Below are 13,754 nucleotides of genomic sequence, written 5' to 3'. Positions count from 1 at the left end.
TGTTAACCCATTGCACCAATGGAGAAATCGTTAATGGGTGACAGAACTTCAGACTGGCCTACTTGGTTAAGACTTGACATGAGTTTGACTCTGAAGTCAGAAGGGAGAACAGAGTAGGCCTAAGGCCATTCTATAATTGAAACAGCAGCATATTTCTGCTCTGGATAACACACAATCCTGCTATTTACTGTACTTGATCAGCTGTGTTTTGAATGGGATCAGTACATGGGCACTGAAGATGTTTCACAAGAACACAAGTACAGACAAGAACGGATGTTGATGAACGCCCAAGATCTAGAGCTAAGTAGTGGCTCGGTGTAGCCTACCTCATTTGCATCTATTCAAGGATGTAATATGCCCGATGGGGGCTACTTTGTGTACGGATATATTCACTAAACAGTGGTTGTCATGACAAAATATGAAAAGCAGAACATTAAAATGAGGTCAGGAGAAACACACTTCCAGTCGCTTTAACGCTGTGACTTGTAGGCGTTGCTATTTCCTATGAAACGCGAACGCAACATCGCTCTCCTGCTCCAGCATCACTGCGCCAGCTGGTGCCGCCTACTCGTGCTGGGGTCTTCCCGTAGGCGCGAGGTGACTGATGTAGTGGTCTCACAGCGTGATCACAGTGCGCAGTAGCATCTCCTGAAGTACGCTGTCTTGAATTGACACAAACACTTGAGGGTCAGTTTGTCCGATTGAGCCCCAATAAACTACTTCACTGAGGAGTTTGAATGGAAGACATCCCCAAGCCACAACATGCCCTAAGCACCTGCATTCATCTTCCCCTGTGCCTCAAAACAACAACAAAAACAATGGCCAAAAGTAAACGTTTTCCTCAGTAACTGGATCCCTCCTCTTTATCTGCACAGTTATTTGTTACATTGCAGGGCGCCTGCAGTCACTGAGGACTGGTTAGATGAGAACCGGACCTCACGGGGGAAGATATATGTATATATATAGGGGCACGGGGGATTATAACCTACTTAATAATAATAATAATAATAATAATAATATTAATAATATGCATCAACCAATAGGCTGTTCGCTCCAACACACGGGGAACCTTCTCTCTCAAACAACGCGCCTAATAAATATTGAATTATCTCCTACACTCCTCATTTTTGACAAAACTACTAGAGGAGCCAACTGTGAGTGGGACTATTAGCCTAGTGCAACGAAGTCATTGAAACCTGAGACGTCGTATTCATGCAAAGGAGAAAAACGCAGCTGCAATCTGTAAACTGAAAAGCTTAATGTCAGACGAGTAAATAGAGGGCTTGTTAAAAGAACAACCGAGCGGAGGACAATAAAATGCCATTTACCTTGTCTCCGGAATTAAAGAGAATCGTTTTGCAGAAAGAAAACTCCTTTATTGGTGAGCCCCCTTGACACTTCCCATTCACCTGTGCTGGAATAGGGTGGAGGAGGAAATGCTCCTCGTCTCAGGTAGACTCTCCTCCCACACACACAGGCACCGGGAGAACGGTAGGTCATTGGCTGGTTAAGCTCAGGTAGAGTACGGGACTCCTTAAAGACCAGAAGCTCAAAGGGATTGCACCATAAAAGGAGCAAGGACGGTATGCACCTTGTAAGATGTTGCACTGTGTGACGCCGCGTTTGACTGGCGGGTTGATTGACAGCACATTCTCACATGGATTGAGACTGCGGCGTTTCAGGGAAGCAGACTGGAAGTCTCCCCACGCGTGGTAGACTTTTCCAAACAGGCATGTGTGGACTTGCAGTAGACTGCTGGGTTATTTTCCACTTCAAAAACAGACCCCCACCCCTGAACCCAGGCAAAGAGACAGGAAGAACACAGCTCAGACACATGTGAAATAATTGTGTTGCCTGTGATTGTCTTGCATTAAGAACATGCCGGAGATGAATACATGCAAGCTTTCCAGACTAATGTTGAAAGAGCACTTTTTATGCAAAGTGTGGCTTTGTCCGCCAGCTGTCAGCTGAGGGCAGTCTTACAGCTACCTGCCCCCCAGTAGTTTTCCTGTTTAGAAATGCGGAAATTTTACACTTAGTTCCACCTAGGTTGTGTGATGAAAACCTCATTCCAAGCTGAGATGGTGAACAGTGATATGAGTATAATGGGCATCCAGTGCAGACAGATTACAGGAGTAATATTGAACAAACATGATTGCATCGAGTGAGTCGACACACCCATGACACTGTATACTGGGTGTGCTCGTATGCAGAAACTGTAGTCTTATGTGGATCACTGCAGCCTATTTATCATATAAGACACTAATTGACAACCAACTGACTGGAAATGTCTGGTGACTGCACCTTTACCAGTAGCAGTAGCAGTAGCAGCACTAGTAGGCCGACTAGCAGTACTGCAGTAGGAAGCAGTAGTAGGCAGTTGGTAGTTGTAGCAGCTGTAGTGGCAGCAGCAGCACTTTGCATGGAAGATCTATCAGATCATACCTGTGTGTGCAGATTCAGAACATTTTAGTAGCGCTGTACCAGAAGCTGTTAACATCTGGTGTAGAGATGTCTAAAGAGTGTGGAATTTTACAGGAATTCACTGACAGAGAGGGATTATATAGGGGAGGTGGTTCATGTGTGGATAGGTGTGTCTCGCTGCTTGCCTGAATGCATTCAGAGCAAACCGATGCATACCCATCCATGTAGTGCTGACTCATCCACAATGCCTTTCAGAAAGTAACCTGATCTGACCTACACTAGCAGGAAAGTTTGAATACACAAAGGGAAAGTGTGTTGTGAGATCAGCGTTTCAATCTGCTGTGGAACCTGTTTGGTTTTTCTTCACATGCTGGCAAATGAAAACTGCCCCTTGCAATTTTTTTTTTTTCCAAATGAGTGTCAACATGGATACTGATGGGAAACTGTTGGTAGAAATTCAAGACTTCACAATACTGTTCAGACATGTTGTACAAATTGCTTAAGTAGTGTGAACACGCATGTGTGCTGGCTACCCTGGCGGACCGCCCACCGAATGGACATTATGTTGCATGAATGGAGTTTTGCCTCTTTCAGTCATTCAGAAAAATACACTTCTGCGTTGAAGTGTCTCAAGAAAAGTCAAAAGCACTATACTTGGGATAGCCTTTTGATATCCTTTATCCTTGTAACTGTTACATGACTAACAAGTACAAACAGCACAGCAGTCATATTAACAATGTGCAATTTGCATATAGAGTGCCAAACTGTGATTTGATCTCAAGTGGCGAATCGAGGTGCATCCGGGGATGCGTCTTAATACCAGGGGTGAAAACATGTTTTAAAGCTGGCCTGTCGCAATGGGATCACTCAGGATGCCACCATCAACAGATCGCATCAAAGTAGTATCTGCTGGAGTATTTGAATGTCACAATAAACTTGTAAATCACCTACTCAGACGTATTCCGCACATGGTCTTGAAAGTCTGAGTAGGGTGTGGTCGGAAGGAAGGGCATAGTTCATTTGCATAAGATTAGTCCACCTATTGTGTTTCTCACAAACACCAGTACATAGCTCCGGGTGTTGTTTTACACAGCCCACACCCAAACCTTTTTGAAGACTCACCATGCAGATCAGGAGAGAAAGACCTGGCATCAGACAATATATTATTTGGTGGAATACTGTGTGTGGGAGAGTTCTCTCAAAATGCTCTACACACTCACGTGTTTATTTAACATTTTTACAATATTTTAAAGAAAAAAAACCATTAAAACAAAGATATCAATAGAAATAGAAGTGGCAATAAGAAAATGCAGGAAATTCAAAAATTACAAATGTACATTCTGTGTACAGGGATGCTACTGTTACAGTGAATAGCACACTTGTAGGATGTCACATCTCTGTACAGCCTCTGCATGTGTTTATGTCCCAAACATGCATATTTTCTTTGAACGTCATTTGTCATGCATTGGTCTTCAGATGCTTCTCACACCTTTGCTTCAGGGGTACCTCCACCTGCCTCGGTGCTCGCTGCAGCTGGTTTAATTCCTCCTGTTTCATTCAGCCAAAAGGTCATCCGTATTTACTCCAAATGTAGTTCATTTACCATTCCAGTATATACAACGCACATGACATTTAACAGCATAGTCTCTACAAGAAGCTTTTCTTGTCAGCCGCTTCAATCGACAATGTTAGGTTCAACTTAACAAGACACTGTGATGGGATTTCAGAATCACTCAACCAGAATACAGACAGTATATTGACACCACTGATGACTGCGCAGTGGTGTCAATAAAAACTGTAATTAGCCTAGGAATCACCTATATGTGGCCAGGCAGTGTGACATTCAACAACCCCAACCAATACTACTCTGATGCTGATGTGGTGTATATATGATTATCACAGAGGTGAGTGGTTTTATAAAAGGGCACATACCCAATCTTTAAACCTGCTGCCAAGACAACGGCATCCAATGTTGTCAAAAAAAATGTTTTCATTTGCTTCATAGCCTAAAACATCTGGAACAGTTAAAGCCAAATTCACTACGCGTCTGTAACAATTTATATCCCAATTTCTGTGTCGTCAGAGGGCCATTTATAAGAAAACATACTACATACTTAGGCTGAATGTGTGTCTTTCCCAACATCCCTCCCATTCACTTTCCTCTGTGGACTCACAACTTCACACCACAGAACAAACTGTGTTCTTGATATCTGGCAAAATATGTGCAGATGGGGAAATTTTATTTTATCATTCAATGGTTTTGAGATAAACTAAACTATCATAGGCCTGTCATAGCTGACTCCTAACCCTTAATGCATTTCTCAACATCTTACAAGAAATATTAAATCCTAATGGTGAGAGGTATTCAGAACAATCATGCATTACTGACAACATAGCCAGTCATGTATTCTTCTGTATAGGTTCAGCCTGTGAACGGTTAAAGTTTGAATTTACTGTGCATCCTTGTCTTTGTCAGAGGTGGAACTAAAGTTGGTGGAAGGAAATAGGAAATATTTTGAGGGACTGCTACAATGTTAACCCAGGCCCTCACCGGAAAATCAGCGATAGATGTATCAGTGTATCACCTTCTACAATATCTGCACTTGACCGCTATGTAATTATTAAGGTTAGGAAATTGTTGTGATTACGGCAAGTACGTATAAAGTAGCATGTGACAGTTAACTCATTTAGGCTAAGAAGAGAGGCACAGTTTGAGTTAGAACAGTAAGAAGGCGCCCCAGTTCATTCAGATCTGAACCGTTGGACAAGAAACACATCATTGAGTGTCACTTACACATCCTGAGGAGACTGTTAGCTGTGATGTCCATCCACTGTGAAACTGTGTTATTGTCAGTTTGGAGTGGAATTGTGATGGACATTTTCACAATGGTTTCCAGACACATGTAGTCAAATGAAAAACAAAAATATGTTCTTTAAGTGAGAAAAATAAACTCCAGACTCAAGAGATCCGTTATAAATAAGCAATATTTTATTTAGAAAATTAAGAAAAAATGTCAAATATTCTCTATATTCTCTATAAATATAGTCTATTGTAGTAGTGTTATTGGTATTGATTGTGACAGATCTACACCCAATCCAGTGTACTTTACAATGTACATTCACACACAAACTTCATTGGCAGCAAGTAGTCTTATATTTGGTTGTGTAATAATGCATTTGATAATGTATAAATCTAAGTTTTCATATTTATGTTTATTTCATTCAAAAACAGTATTTGTACAGTATGTGGGTATAATTGTGCCACGTTTACAATGAGACGAGCCAACAGTGAAAGTCCTGTACGCACTAATCATTTTCATCTTGGCTTTCTGAGGAAATTCACACCAGTGAGGAAATCACTGTGATACAGGTAAATCTGGCCTGTTCGGAAATGCTCTCCACTAATAGACAAATAAACATTTATTGTGATCCTTCTCAGAAGATAATTAAATAGTCATTACATCAGTATGCACCCGCTGCAAGCTTTTATTATCACAGTGCTTTATGTTTCAGAAGCAAACCTACTGGTTACTGACATCTTCAGTTAAAGAATATTGATAAACTGCAGAGCTGAAATTCAGAAAATGGGACCCTCTGCTTACTGCTTGGCTTTTAAAGCGTGATGATGCCTTGAAACCTTGAAGAACAGAGAACTCATGAATGCGAAAAAAGAATTTTGAGGCAGGGCTCATGGGATTATATCTGTTGAGACACAAATACAGTAACTTATAACATGTTATTATGGTGAATGGTAAAGCTGATGAGTGTTGACAAGTGAAATCCAATGATCGAAAGGCATGCGTGTCAGAAAATCTAGGAAACATTAGCAACCTACTGACAGAAACAGAACGACTGTGTGGGGGAGAGAAATGAACACTAATCCTGCTGCTGATTGTCTTGAACTACCATTTCCTATCCAAAGAACAGACTTCCCAAAAGCTGCAACACTGCAGTTTCTGTGACATGAAGCAGCCAGTGACTATAAAACGATCTGTGCTCCTTTGTGTGTAAATCACATGTTCACATGAAACTGGCTCTTCGAGTTATGTTGCAATGTTGTGGGTAATTTACACAGGTGTGGGGTTGTGGCGTAAGACTTTGGCAATGTGAACAAAGACAAGATCATTCTGGAAAACTCTGACATGCATCACTGCAGCTTCCTCACAGCCGATAGGCTGAACTCACCTTCTCACCACGAGTAAACATTTGTCACCTTAGTGACAGGTACACCAGAACTTTTGCAGTTTAGAGTTAAAGCCTTACTCTTAGTTTCTCACATGCAAACTGGAAAAATCTAAAAAAAAATATTCGGGTTGTTATTGCCTTTCACCCACCTTGTCCTTGTTCAGACTTTTTGCCTGAATTCTTTAGATTTCTATCTCGTTTAAAGTTAGTGCAGGTAAAGTAATTAGAATGGGTGAGTTTAACATTCATGTAGATGTTGACAGTGACAGCCATGTAACTCAATATTAGACTCAAGTAGCTTCACAGAATGTATTTCCTCAAAACCCTCTTACGTCTGGCCATTTCCTGATAACGTTTGCATTACACTGTAAAGCAATTTGAAAGAAATATCATTACATATCTATTTGATGAAGTAGCTAAATTAAAGGAAGTAATTTGCTGACTACTTAATGCAGTGCAGCCAGAATAAGGACTACTCTCAACACAAAAAAAGAAAAAGTATATATTCTTTTTCAGTGGGTCCACTGTATAAGGTCACGATATACGGTTTTATATCCCATTTGTGTCATTATCTTGGTAGTCCTTATTTCCTTAGTTGCCATATTTAGCATCAGTGTGAACAGGGCCGAGGTCAAGCAGCCCTCCTCACACCAGCGTCCCCAGCAAAAATAACTCCTCAACTGTTTCCCATGCACCATACTTTCAACTTCCTGTTGTCTCTTCATTTCTCCAAATACACACTCTCTATCTCTCAGCCTTTTTCCCTCTCACACACGCACACACACATAGCTACACACACTTCCTGTCATGACAAAGCTGAAATTAAAACAGCCTGTTAGTTTGGACCCCTCCGCAGCAGACAGTGAGATTAGGAACATTTTCTCACAGTCTTACACATATGTGCGTGTGTGTGGGTGTGTGTGGGTGTGTGTGTGTGTGTGTGTGTGTGTGTAATGTTTGGCATTGAGGTCTGGGTGATATTTTTTCAGTGTTTTCGGTGATTGCTTTTTTCTATGAAACCCAGATGAAACATTATTTTTCTTCATAAAATTCTGTGGCAAACTCAAAACAACAAAAACACAGCAATTACAAGAGTGTCAACATGCATTTGAATTTAATTAACCCTAATTATTCTTTTTTTAAGTGCCACTGCTATGCAATAAGTGGAGAAACACTGACAGTAAAAAAAAATATCGTAACTGCAACAAATTAATTACAATGAATACAATAATTAATTTAAATTTTTGTTCATCAAAAAGTTCTCTAGTACATTCTCTCTGCCAGCAACGTGTCTTTACATAGCCATGCGCCGTCAGTGAACATTCTTCTACGATAAAGTCACATTACAGATCAGAAGAATAACATCGCTTCATCATGACAACCTCAAACAGCAACGGCATGAACCAAACAGCATCACCTCATCGGTAAAATAATGGCAGGAAGTGTCAGGCTCATGTCAAGCTGCCAGTTCCTGTTGGTCCAGAGATGCGCTGTTGTTGAGTAAAACCATGCCTTCCCCAGCTGCACTGCAATGTTTTCCCATGTTCAACATTTGCAGCTAAACATTCGCACAAACCCAGACAGAGTACCACCCTGACTGTCAAAAATAAAAGCTCAGATGAATCTGATATGTTTCCCAGCACTAGAAATAAGCTTTATTGACTTGATAGCGCAACTTCTGCTTAACTAAAGTTGAAGCTAAAAAAAAACAACTCCAGTTTGTCAGGTTCTAATAGCCTGCTTACACATGCATCCTCATTCTGTGAGCAACTAAAATGAATGTTTATGTGTTTGGCTATATAATTTAGTTCAATTCAATTCAGTTTTATGAATTGTCTCATGAAGCTTTACAGAACCCAGAGCCCCCAAATCAAGCACTAATATGAGTGGCAAGTAAAACACCCTTTTAACAGGAAGAAACCTTGAGGAGAACCCAGCTCATATGGAGGGACCCATCTGATTGAGACCAGCCAGGTAGAGACAGGAAAAGAGAGAGAAGAGAGCAGCAGGAGGAACGAGATAAATACACCTCTGTCATGGATACATACATCCAATTAAAACATACATGTAGAATCTGACTGTGACACATGTACAATATATAGCTGATGCATTGTCACATGAGAGATTGACAATGACTATAAACAAGAGCACAGGAGCATAAAACTGGCGCAAACTGGTATTACCTGTACTAGAACTACTGTAACAACAGCGGAAGGGAGGGGAATGAAAGGGAGAGAGCATTCACACAGCTAATAGCATACTAAACAGTAGTAGCACACACTGTATGAGTAGTAAGAAATTAGAGAAAAGGTGCTCAGTGCATCATGGAAAGTCTCCCAGCAGCTTACACCTATAGCAGCATGACTAAGGGATGGTTCAGCGTCACTATTGTGGGATAAAGAAAGGGGTTATCTTATCTTATTTATCAAAAAGGAAAGTCTTAAGCCTAAAAGTAAAGAGCGTGTCTGCCTCCTGAACCCAAACTGGAAGCTGGTTCCACAGGAGAGGGGCCTGATAGCCTCTACCTTTTGGTCCCACATAAGCCTGCACTTTCAGAGCAAAGTGATCTTCATCAATGAAGCTTCTTTTCATTGGATCCCTTCAAAATCTAGAACAGAATTTAAAATCCTCCTCTTTACATACAAGGCCCTCAAAGGCCTAGCTCCATCATATCTTTAAGACCTCATTGTGTCACGCCTGCCAATATGATTTGGACACTCTATTTCAGACACAAACTAAAAGCCAGTGGTCGTGGTGATTTAACCGGTTTATTGTCAAAAAACAGAGGAAGCAGGTGGGAGCAGACTTGCAGGTCTACAGAGATGGACCAGAACCAGGTTTGTGGGGTATCCAGGGAGAGCAAGGGTAGAAGTGCAGGAAGGAAGGCTGGTGGACTGGTGGAGCTGGGTGAGGATTCCAGGGAGAAAACGACGGAACAGGTGAGTTGATGGATCCAAAAGCTGAAGACAGGGAAAGCCAAAATAAGTAATTGCAGCAGTAGTATCAACAACTAAAGACACGAGCCAAAGCACAATACCACAAAGGTAAGCAGACGACCTGGCCACAAGTGGAGGACTGAACCAGGATTTTATGGACAAGGAGAGAAGGTGGCTGATGAGGCTCCATTGCTTGCAGGTGTGCATGTAAGTGGCTCCAGCTCCGCCCAGCTCCAGACCAACCTCCAGTGAGAAAAACAGAGACAGACAAAACCAACAAGAAACATAGGAGATCCTAACACATTGTACCATATCATCCCAACAGATCACTTCGATGTCAAAGTGCAGGCCTACTTGTGGTTCCTAGAATTTCAAAAAGTAGAATGGGAGTTAGAGCCTTCAGCTATCAGGCTCCTCTCCTGTGGAACCAGCTCCCAGTTTGGGTTCGGGAGGCAGACACGACACCCTCTCTACTTTTAAGGTCAGGCTTAAGACTCTCTTTTTTGATCAATCTTGTAGTTAAGGCTGAACTGAACCATCCCTTAGTTATGCTGCAATAGGCCCAGGCTGCTGGGGGATGATGCACTGAGCACATGTCTTCTACTCTCTTCTCTCTCGCACCAAGCTCCTATCCTCTCATTTCTTTTCTCTGGCACTGAGCTATTTCTTTTTCAATTTCTTCTCTATTACTAGTCATGCAATTCTGTGCTACTACCGTATAGCTTGTTCTGGGTTCTGCTCAAGGTTTCTTCCTGTTAAAAGAGAGTTTTTCCTTGCCACCGTCGCCTTCAGGCTTGCTCTGGGGGTTCAGGCCGGGTTTCAGACTGGATTTTGTAAAGCGTCTTGAGACAATTACATAAATAAAATTGAACTGAATTCATGTATAGGTCACATTGCTTTACAGTCACAATCCCACATACTCACTTCACAAATCTACTCACTCATTTACACAAGCACTCGCATGTTCACACACCAGTGGCAAGCACTACATCTTCCTGTCCAGCCTAAACAAGTGAGTGAGACTAGAGCTCACTCTGCAGGCCATTTGACAATACTGTGCTCATCTGCCTGTGGAAGGACGGGGGGAGTGACCAAATCCTTTAATGGCGCTGTCTGTCAAGGGAGGAAGTGGCAGCATCAGGGCAGACCATAGGGACTATTCTACAGATGCACTAAACAGCTTTTCTCTCTCAATTACAGGTTCTTTTCGCATGTCTCTCTCCTCCCAGCTGGGCGCACTGAGGCTTGATGTTGAGGGAGCTAGAGCTCCTCATCTTTCTCCATTCACAACATGGCCTGGAGCCCTGCAACCGTCACAAAGCCATTTTTCCATAGCCTAGCGTCAATCCCGCTTCCAAGAGCCACCGTCAATGCCTCTGGCCCCACATGTGCCACTCAATGCTCAGCAGTCCTGAGGCACTTTGTTGGATTTAGAAAGGGACATTGGTAAGGCTATGGTATACATACTGGTGTGACAGTTAAAAATGTACTTTGTTTTTAACTGCAATTTACAACTGAATCATCATAACTATTTTTGTTTGTTTACTTGAAAATTGATTTACTTTTATTTGTACAATTTCCTGTGAAAATTTCCATCTTGTACAAAGTCTTTTCTGTACCTTTTGGGTTTCTGAGGCATCTCCTGACGGCCTCTCACTGTGCTTTGAGGCATTGCTGAGGGTAGGTTGTGAGGACAATTTGCTGCTGCGCTATTTAGTGTTTTTCTCTGGAAATTCTGTCATTTATGTTACAAACCTTGGTGTAAAGTGATTAGGCTACTTGCTGCTACGTGTTGTTTTGTCCATTAATATGAGTTTTCTGGAGGTTTGGAAGGTATACCTTGAGCTAAATATGCTGTGTAAATATACAACATATGTTTATTTGAAAGACAAACAATGAAATTAGTCTGTGCTTTGAGGCATTATCCAACAAACGGGGCACCATTGACTGGAAACACTTCTGAACAGATGGACTCTAATTTGGCCTTGAAATTAACTTGTAGTCTTAGAGGCGCCCTTACTTTTGCAACTCACAGATATGTAATATTGGCTCGTTTCCTGAATAAACAAATACCAAATTTAGGGCCAAAAGCAAATCGAATGCTCCGTTCTGTCATGCCGTGTCATGTCCTGTCAGAGGACATGACACACAAAACACATGCAGAAGCACTTGTTACATGTGACACGTTGCTTTATTCACTGCACTGTAAGTGCCTAGACTGGTGTAAATTTTCAGAGGCAGTGTCCTACATCAAACCATTTTCACTGCAGGATAATAGTACACTACTGCACAGTACTAATCAAGAAAAAAGTAATCTACAATTTCAAAATTAAAGCACTACAAAAGTGTCACATCTATCTCTCTTGTTTATCGCCTGTTTTTATTTTCTTGAAAGAGTTCTTACGTGGGTGTGCATACACACACACACACAGACACACAGAGCTTAAAATAGCTCGCTAAGCTCAATAACGCAAGCACAAAAACTAACATTTTATTCCCCATATCCTATAATGGGGAAATGGCTGATGTTAGTGTTGAACACTAAAAATGACAAATTTGACAATTTTTCTCATAAATGAAACCCTAATATTCTAGAATGAATGATTATACTATGTATAATGAGTGTATGGGTGAGAGATTAAATAATGTGGTTATAATGGCAGTCGGTGGGACATTTTTGTCTGCTAAGGTCACAAGAGGGTAGTAAATATTAAATGATCCTTACAACTATGATATTAAATTGTGATGCTATACAAAAGCTAATAATGCAATCGAGTCAATATTTTAGATCTTGGTCATATCCAAGACTTTTTTTTTTTTTTTTTTTTTTAAATGCCCCAGCTTCCCAACATTAGTTTTATGGAAAATAACAAATTTTCTGTGTTTTATTTTATTTATTTATTTTCGTAAAAAACAACAGTGACTTTAGTGGTAGTTTAGCAAAATGCTGAAGTGCTTTAAGAGATTTATGCAGAAAAAAAGATTAGTTTTATAGCAGTTTTTTGGAAGTGGACATTTTTGTACCTTAATGACTCAAGAGGGTAGTAAATATTAAATCTGATGACTGAAGGTTAAAATGAAAGTCCACTAAAATGTCACACATTTAAGGTGCTGGGTGGATTATTCCAAGTAATAAATCAATCATTGCTACCAAAACGCTCCAGAGATATTTTCTCTGGAGCGTTTTATTCTGACCAGAGATGGACAGAGTACACACCTCCACCACTTGAGTAAAAGTACAGATACTCCTTGTCAAATATTACTCCAATACAAGTAAAAGTAGCTCAGTCAAAATATTACTTAAGTAAAATACTAAAGTATTTGCTTAAAAAAATACTTAAGTAAAAGTATTTAAAAAGTATCTCAGGAAATACAGGAAAGGAAAGTAGCTTTATTGTCATTCTCTCTCTCTCTCTCTCTCTCTCTCTCTCTCTCTCTCTATACATACCGCGACGTGCTTTTTCAGGTTGGAAGACGAGTTCTTGTAGGACGTGATATAATTAGTTCGCGGTAAGCACAACAAACATTTAAACTGAAACGAATCAGTTTTTGTGGCAAAAATCTCAAACATGGGTTTGAGATAAGGCCACGGGTGCTCGGTGGGAGTTTCTCCAGTTTCTTCCTGCATTGTATGGATTGTATGGCATGATGTAGTACAGGTACGGCAATACGACTAAGACGAACCATATGCGAATCAGCAGAAACTGTTCATTTTCTCAGTATTTTGAAAAAAATAAAATAAAAAAAATAATCAGCTGACGTAAGCTCAAAAGTAGTGAGTAACGAGAGCATCAACAGAAATGTAGTGGAGTAAAAAGTACAATATTTGTCCTTCAAATGTAGTGGAGTGAAAGTAAAAGTATCCCCCAAAAATAATACTCAAGTAAAGTACAGATACTCAAAAACTGTACTTAAGTACAGTACTCAAGTAAATTTACTTCATTACTGTCCACCACTGATTCTGACAAGATTGACGAAAACTAGTACTGTTGTAAAACTACAGAGGCAGTGTCCTATATCTGCCACGAGGGGGCAATAACATACACATTTATTAACTCAGCATTTCACAGCCACCAAACCCAGAGCTGATCTCATTTTTCACATTTACTTTTAACAAGACAGTTTGTTTCTCCATTTAGTTCTTGCATTTATGTTTTGTGGTGGATGTTTCAAATTAAATGACACTAAGTTAGAACACCCTGTTTTTTT

This window comes from Chelon labrosus, assembly GCF_963514085.1.
Source record: "Chelon labrosus genome assembly, chromosome: 3".
Classification (NCBI taxonomy): Eukaryota; Metazoa; Chordata; class Actinopteri; order Mugiliformes; family Mugilidae; genus Chelon; species Chelon labrosus.
The sequence above is the reverse complement of the archived record's forward strand: the minus strand, read 5'-3'. Positions refer to the sequence as shown.